We start from the raw sequence: 7,572 nt of genomic DNA, 5'->3' as shown, positions 1-7,572 counted from the left end.
AGCCAGCAGCCCTTTGCCCTAACGGAATAAAACCGAAAAGATCCCCTCCGATTTTCTGCACCCGAGCTGACAATCCCTCTCTTTCCCAAGGGGCAAGGCAGGACCATCCCCCAGCACCTGGCAGAGAGTGGAGTGACCCTAGGCTGTCTACGCCACCCGGACCCCCTGTACACTTGCAAGGAAAACACCGGAGATGCAGCGACAGCACTTGAGGCCAAACCGTAACTCCCGGCAGGCCCTGCGGTGAAGCGTGCCTTCTCATTGGGCAGTGGCTAGCAGCGTGCCTTTCCATTGGGCAGCAGCTCCGCCAGCCGTCAAAGCCGCTGCGCGCAGGGCACGGCGGGAGAGGAGGCCGCGGGCTTTGCGGCCGTACTTCATCTCCCGGCGGGCCCAGCGCGGAAGGCGGTGGCGCGACGCCTTTGTGGAAGCCGGAGCCCACCGGGAGGAAGTTCCGGTCTCTGGGATGCTGGGTCCGTGGCAGCCACTGAGGAGGAGGAGCGGGCCGCGGCGGCTACGCTGCTTAGGTAAGGGCCCAGGCTCGGAGAGAGGGCGTGCCCGAGCTGCTGGGACAGGGCCAGCGGTCCAGGCGGCTCTGGTAATCGCGGGCCCGCGCGGCCTAGCAGCCGTGACTTCGAAGACACGGGCGGCCGCGGCCTCGTTCGCTCGCGAAAACAGCCTAGCGCTGGTGTGTGGAGGGAGGCGCCGCTCGCGGCAGGAACGCCCCGGAACGGTCGCGGGCCCGGGGCGGGGCCCGAGGCTGCCGTAGAATTACCGGTCCCAGCGCGGAGCGGCCAGCCGTGGGGCGAGTGACCTGCGCGCGCTAGCGGTTCCGGCGCTGAACTCTGTGGAGCTGCAGGAGGGATTTCTTTTTCTTGCCCCTTGTGTTTGTGATCTTGTCCTGAGAGACATCTCTAGATACGGAGTTCTTGTGCCCTGCAAGTAACCTTGGCCGCCCACCCAGACACCCAGACACCCAAGACAGGAAGGTGCGAGAGAGCTCAGAACCTGGCCCACGGGCCCGTAGAACCGGGAGGCGGGCGAGGGTGACTGGTGGGTTCTGTACCCGTTGGGCGAATGTAGGAGGAGAGTGATGTTTCCACATATTCGTGCTTTAGATTCCTTTTGGCGTTGTAAATAATGGGCTTTTCTTTTAACTTTATAATTGACGTTGAGCTAATTCAAGTGTGGGGTTGCGTTTCTTAATTAAAAACAAAAGGCCTGATTTGTAGAGCACATATATTGGAGGTAGTTTGGATAGTTTGTCCTCTTCCCCTACCCCCAGGCTTTCTTATTAATTTCTGACTAATTGGATATAAGTGAAGGAGTAGTTTTGTTTTTTCTTCTTTATCCGCTTGATCACCCAGGTCATTTTTTGAACTCTGGATTGTGTTTTAGGATTGTTAGTTCCCAACTTCCTGTTGACTAAATATGCCACAGTTACTTTACTAAGCTTGTGAGAATCAAAGGGAAAAGTGTCAACAGCTAATGACAATGTGGAAAGTAACTAGCACTGTATTACCAATTTGAGGAAACATACTGGTTGAATCTACTGCCAAGCTTAGTGGACTTTAATTCTGAAGTTTAGGAGGATGAGGCAGGAGGATGTCATGTTTGAAGTGTCCTAAGCTACATTGAGACCCTTAAGAACTTTGAGTCTGAATTTTAGCTCCTTAAGTAGTAGTATACTTATATAAATGCTTATCTGTTTATAAAATCTATAGGATTATCTATAGTATATGTGGTCTATAAGGTAGGTTAGGTAGGACTCAGTTCTCAACCGGCATAACACCCTTGGTGCTCATTGAATTCAGGGCTTGCTTTATGCATACTAGGCAAGTTCTCTACCACTAGGACCAGCCTCCTTACAGAATTTTCTTACCGGGCTTGAGTTTATTCTTACCTGTAGGATCCTAGGTTTTTGTGGCTCTTCACACGAATTTCTGATAGGAGAATTATTGTCTTTTATAGCCAGGCTGGATTTGAATTAAACTTGCCTTAAAAAAAAAAAAAAAATCCTAATCTTGCCACTTGAACTTTCTAGGCACTACAATTGGCAGCTGTCATTCCTGGCTAAGGGAAGGCTATTAAATATATATACTCTAGGCTAAAATCCTTTGCTACTATACTATATACTCAGCTCTTTTTTTTTTTTTTTCTTTAAAGATTTATTTATTTATTTATTTATTTTGGTTTTTCAAGACAGGGTTTCTCTGTATAGCCCTGGCTGTCCTAGAACTTACTCTGTAGACCAGGCTGACCTCGAACTCAGAAATCCGCCTGCCTCTGCCTACTGAGTGCTGGGACTAAAGGCGTGCGCCACCACTCCCGGCTGATTTATTTATTATTATATGTAAGTACACTGTAGCTGTCTTCAGACACACCAGAAGAGGGCGTCAGATCTCATTATAGATGGTTGTGAGCCACCATGTGCTTGCTGGGAATTGAACTCAGGACCTTCGGAAGAGCAGTCAGTGCTCTTAACCACTGAGCCATCTCTCCAGCCCCTATACTCAGCTCTTAAATGTACTCTTGAAACAGAAATTTGCCACCATGCATAGATGTATAAAATGATATTAATGACTTGGTTCAGAATCAAGAGCTATGTAGATAATAAAACTGTTGAAAAGTTTTTATTTATTTGAGACAGGGTTTCACTATTCAGCCCTGGCTGGCCTGGAATTGGCTTTGAGGACTGGGCTGGTCACAACTTACAGAGATCTGTCTGCCTATGCCTCTAGAGTATTGACATTAAAGGCACATGTCTACAAGCCTGATGTGAGTCTGTTTTATAACAATTCTGTCATGGTGTGTAACTCAGTGTAGTAGAGTTGATAACTGTAGAGTTCCAGGAATCAGATATTGAATCCACATACCCTTCACTAACACAGACAGTGGACAAATTAACTTCTTCAAGCTTCAGTTCTTCATCAGAAATAAGGTTAATGAATACAGCCATCTCATGTAGTATTGTTGTTTTGGTGAGTTAGATTATTTATTTATTGTGGTACTGGACTTTTTCCTCCATGGGTTACCATTCCAAGCTTGTGGGATTAGAAAAAGAACCCATAGCTTTGTGAAATTTAGATAATCGATCTCCCACTGAGCTATGTCCCCAGCTTAGATTGATTATGTAATACACGTAATGCTCTTAGGACAGGGTCTGGTATACAGAAAATGTTCACTAAATAATAGCCACCACTGTTGCTTTTTCATTTTCCTTTGAAATCATAATTTTATATATGTAGCCCAAGCTAATGTAAACTTACAGTTCTGCCCCAGTCTCTGAGGTCAGGACAAGTTGTGGAAGTTGATTCTCTTATCCTACCGTGGGGGTTGTGCGAATCAAATTCAGGTTGTCAAGCCTGGCAGTAGGTACCTACTGAGCTATTTCACCAGCTCCCACCTTTTTTGAGACAGAGTCTCTCCCTGGGACCTGTGACCTGCTAATTGGGCTATGTTGCAGCCGTCTTATCTCCAGGATTCTCCTGTCTGCACCTTCCAGTGCTGTAATGACAAGCATGAACCATCACTCCCATCTTTTTATTGCTGATCCTGGGCATTAAACTCAGGAAGCAGTTTACCAACTGAGCTATTTTCCCAACATCCTCCATCCCTTTGAGACAGGGTCTTGCTAAATATCCTGGCTGCCTCAGCTTCTCTGTGCTGGGGTTTACAGCCTGTGCCTCCAAGCCTGGCAACTTGTCTTTTTTTGAGATATAGTTTCATGTAGCCCATGCCAGCCTAGAATTCCTACTACTACTGCAGCCTCCAGAGTTATAAGGTTATAAGGTATGTCACTTTACATTGCACTGTATATACTATAACAAATTTAACTTTTAAGCCTTTTAAAGTATACAGTTCTGCAGCATTAGTTACATCCATGTTAAAAACAATGGCTATTGCTAAAACTTTGATGTGTCAGAAACTTTGTAACCATTAAGCAAGTAACTTTCAATTCCTTTTTGTAGCCCCTGATAACTTTTACTCTGTTTCTCTATGAATTTTGTGTTTCAAGTATAATGGAATGATACAATATGGTCTTTTCTATGTTGGCTTATTTGGCTTAGTATAATGGTTAGTATAAAGTTGATTGTGTATCAGAATTTTATTCCTTGTCTCATTGAATAGTATTTCATCCTTTGTGTAGAGGAATTGACTTTTTTTTTTTTTTTTTGCAAATATATGTATGTGAGTGAGTCTGTATGTATGTGCAAGTGAGTGTAGTTGCTTATGGAGGCCACCAGCATTGAGTCCCATGGAGCTGGAGTTATAGGTAGTTGTGAAGCACCTTATGTGGATGCTGGTTCTCTGAAAGAGTAGTTAGTACTCATTCTTTATTATTATTATTATTATTATTATTATTATTATTATTATTATTTTTGTTTTTTTGAGACAGGGTTTTTCTGTGTAGCCTTGGCTGTCCTGGAACTCACTTTGTAGACCAGGCTGGCCTCGAACTCAGAAATCCGCCTGCCTCTTCCTCCCGAGTGCTGGGAGGCGTGCGCCACCACGCCCGGCTTAGTACTCATTCTTTATTACTGAGCCATTTCTCTAGCCCTTAGAGTACATTAAAAAAAAAAAAAAAAGTCCCTGGCTCAGAAAAATAAAAAAATAAAAATAAATAAATCTAACATTTGGCTATAGTAAATAGTGCTGTGAATGTTGATGTACAAATGTCTTTGATACTTACTGTTTGGTTGTTTTTGCAATGTACTGTCAAACAAACCTCAGGTTTTATATCTCCCATGCTCCTCAAGCGTCCTATTAGTAAGCTAAAATCCCCACTCCAGCTCTATTTTAACCTTAAACTTTTTCCTTTTTAAAAAATGTAATAATAAAATAATCTTTAAACTAAAATGTAAGTAACCATTAAGTTATTAATTATTAAATTATTAATGAATTATTAAATTACTAAATAATTAGATAATAAAATTGATTTTTTAAAACCAGAGTATCATTCTGTAGCTCAAGCTGTCCAGGAACTAACTTGCTGTTGTAACCCAGACAAGCCTTGAATTTGTGGATGTTCCTTCTGCTTTGGTCTTCTGGCTGCTGGGAGTGCTGGTGTCAACCACCATGCCCAACTTTAAAATATGTATTATTTTGTATTTTTGAGACAGGGTTTCATGTAGCAGCCTGAGCCTTGTAATTGCAATGATTAGTGACTGACCTCTTATCTTTCTTTCTTTTTTTTTTTTTTAAATGATTTATTTATTTATTATATGTAAGTACACTGTAGCTGACTTCAGACACTCCAGAAGAGGGCATCAGATCTTGTTACAGATGGTTGTGAGCTACCATATGGTTGCTGGGATTTGAACTCAGGACCTTTGGAAGAGCAGTCAGGTGCTCTTACCCGCTGAGCCATCTCACCAGCCCCCTCTTATCTTTCAAGTGCTGGGATTCCAGGTGTTCACAGCCTCCTGTGGTTCCAGCACTTGAGAGGTAGGAGGATTTCTGTAAGATAACATAGTCTCAGAACAAACCATATAATCCAGCAATTATATTTATAGGTGTACCCAAAGAGATTGGAGGCAGAATCTCAAACAGGTATTTGTATCCATGTTCATAGAGCAGTATTCATAATAGCTAAAATATGAAAACAACCCAAGGGCTCAGTGGTAGGTGATTGGATGAACAAAATGACACCTGTGTGTATATTTATACTTTCTTTGGAATACTCTTCAGCCTTAAAAAGGAAGATAAGCATCTATAATCACCGCCTTTCTTGTGGGCTAGCCTAGTGTATGCAGCATCAAACAAACGGACCTGTTTCAAAGAAGGTGGGCAGTGAGGAACTATACCTGAGGTTGTCTTCTGATATCCATAAACTTGCCAAATGAATCTACATACATACACATACATTTCATACACACATGTATAACGTACAAAGATAATGTTTTTACAATTTTTATTATTTAAATTTATGTGTATGGGTGTTTTGCCTGCATGTATGTCTTTGTACCAAGTGTGTGCTCCGTGCCCCAGGAGGCCAGAAGAAGTTGGATTCTCTGGGACTGGACTTGCAGAAGGTTGTCCAAGTGCTTGTAACCATGAAACATCTTTCCAGATCAAATATAAGATTTCCTAATATGTTTTTTTGTTTGTTTGTTTGTTTGTTTGTTTTCGAGACAGGCTTTCTCTGTATAGCCCAGGCTATCCTGGAACTCACTCTGTAGACCAGGCTGGCCTCGAACTCAGAAATCCGCCTGCCTCTGCCTCCCGAGTGCTGGGATTAAAGGCATGTGCCACCACGCCTGGCTCCTAATATGTTTTTTAAGAACATTTTTTTTGTTGTTGTTTTGAGGTGTTTGTTTATTGTAGAAAGGCAGAGAGAGAGAGGTGTTGGGGGGGAGGGAGGTAGAGGCCAGTCATGGCCGTGTGGAGAGAGGGGGACCAAGAGAGAAGCAATCGGGAAGTAGCCATAAGAGCAAGAGTAAGAGAGCAAGAACTTTATTTTTATTTTGTGAGTATGAGTGTTTGCTTACAAATATGTGTATGTAACATGTACATGCAGGTGCTTGTAGAGACCAGAAGAGGTTGTCAAACCCTGTAGAACTGGAGTTGCAGATAGTTGTGAACTGGCTACCATTATGATTCCAGTCATATAAAAGTGCTGACTTGTAATGAGAATTCTTTTTTCTTATAACCTATTTTTTTATTTCCCTGGAAGTCAGTTTTACAATTATTTGGTGATACTTGTTTTTATGAGACAAAAGTTTTTCCGTATAGCTCTGGCTGTCCTGGAACTAGTTCTGTAGACCTAGGTAGCTGGTATTAGTATATATATATATATATATATATATATATATATATATATATATATATATATATATAATGTCTTAGATAACCTAGTCTGGCTTCAAATCCTGTGTAGCCAAAAGAAATGTTCTTATCTTATTTTAGGTGCGTAAATGCTTGGCTTAATGTATATGTGTGCACTCTGTGTACCTGGTGAGAAGGTCAGAAGAAAACATCAGATCATTTAGAATTGGAGGTGTAGATGGTTATGAGCCACCACTTGGATTGTAGTAACTGAACTCAAGTCCTCTTTAAGAATAGTAAATGTAGCCAAACTGTGTAGCCCTGGCTGTCCTGGAACTCACTCTGTAGACCAAGCTGGCCTCGAATTAAGAAATCCACCTGCCTCTGCCTCCCAAGTGCTGGGATTAAAGGCGTGCACCACCACTGCCCGGCTTAGTGTGTTGTCCTTATTTTTATTTATTTATTTATTTATTTATTTATTTATTTATTTATTTATTTGTAAAGATTTATTTATTTATTTCTCGTTACGGATGGTTGTGAGCCACCATGTGGTTGCTGGGATTTGAACTCAGGAACTTCGGAAGAGCAATCGGGTGCTCTTACCCACTGAGCCATCTCACCAGCCCTGTTCTTATTTTTAAAATGTTAAGTGTGTGTGCATACATGCCATGATGACTGTGAGGACGACAGAATCTGTTCTTTTACCTTGTGAATTCCAGGGATTGAACTCATCAGGTGTGCAGCAAGTAGAGTGCATTACCTGTGACCTATCTTACTGTCCTCTAGGAATTCTATTTTTTTTTTTTT

At 42.3% G+C, this 7,572-nt stretch overlaps 1 protein-coding gene across 5 annotated transcripts in view; it reads left to right on the top strand.

The window, feature by feature from the left end:
- Positions 1–356: 356 nt before the first annotated feature.
- Positions 357–7,572, top strand: part of Rbm6 (RNA binding motif protein 6) — a 97,288-nt gene continuing 90,072 nt past the window's right edge. For 2 of the 5 annotated variants that reach the window (XM_021206598.1, XM_021206600.1), the window contains exon 1: positions 357–524. The gene's annotated coding sequence lies outside the window, so the exon portion shown is untranslated. Of the gene's footprint in view, positions 525–681; positions 987–7,572 lie in introns of those variants that run through there. The other 3 variants (XM_029542890.1, XM_029542889.1, XM_029542888.1) reach the window with 2 other exon arrangements.

Source organism: Mus pahari, chromosome 10, assembly GCF_900095145.1.
Source record: "Mus pahari chromosome 10, PAHARI_EIJ_v1.1, whole genome shotgun sequence".
In the NCBI taxonomy this organism is placed as follows: domain Eukaryota; kingdom Metazoa; phylum Chordata; class Mammalia; order Rodentia; family Muridae; genus Mus; species Mus pahari.
Note: the sequence above shows the minus strand (reverse complement) of the source record. Positions and strands in the feature narration are given on the sequence as shown.